Here is a 628-nt window from a genome sequence, read left to right on the forward strand (position 1 = left end):
CTTCTGGAGCCCTGGCAGGGACTTTACAGAACTGGTTTCTATAGGACCCATAGATGGAATGTGATTCTGAATGAGGGAGGTCTTCTGTCCTCCTTCAGATGACGTTTGTGCTCTACCTGCTGATGATGTTATCCCACTGCCATGGACAGCTAAGCAAGGGTGGGAGAGACATCTCGTACTTGGAGGTACATAGATCCTTTTGATATCATCCTTTCAGTATCAGAATTTTCAGAAGTAGTATGAATCTTTCAGAATTTGGCTTTTCTCCGGACTTGGCCTGCCTCTTGGAGATGCTGGCATGGCTACTGTGGGCTCTAGTCTGATGCTGTCTGGGAACTATGAACCTTTCAGTGCTGGCAGTAATACTTGGAAGTAACAGATGGAAGCTGGCTGAGGCTCACAAGTTTTTCTTGGTGGTTCAGCACCCTCCACAGCCATCTCCAGAGAGAAAGCAGAAGGAAAGGTAAACATGTTGAGATGGGAGAACAGAAACCTACAAGAGGAGCAGATATGCTGCAAGAGCCCTGTGAGGAGTTGAGGAGACTGTGAGGAGTCCCATGAGAAGATCTGTGACCTCTGGACAAAGTAATACCAAGTAAGCTGGGGGAGTGGAGACAGGCTTTCCACC

This window comes from Mastomys coucha, unplaced genomic scaffold (assembly GCF_008632895.1).
Source record: "Mastomys coucha isolate ucsf_1 unplaced genomic scaffold, UCSF_Mcou_1 pScaffold1, whole genome shotgun sequence".
Lineage (NCBI taxonomy): Eukaryota > Metazoa > Chordata > Mammalia > Rodentia > Muridae > Mastomys > Mastomys coucha.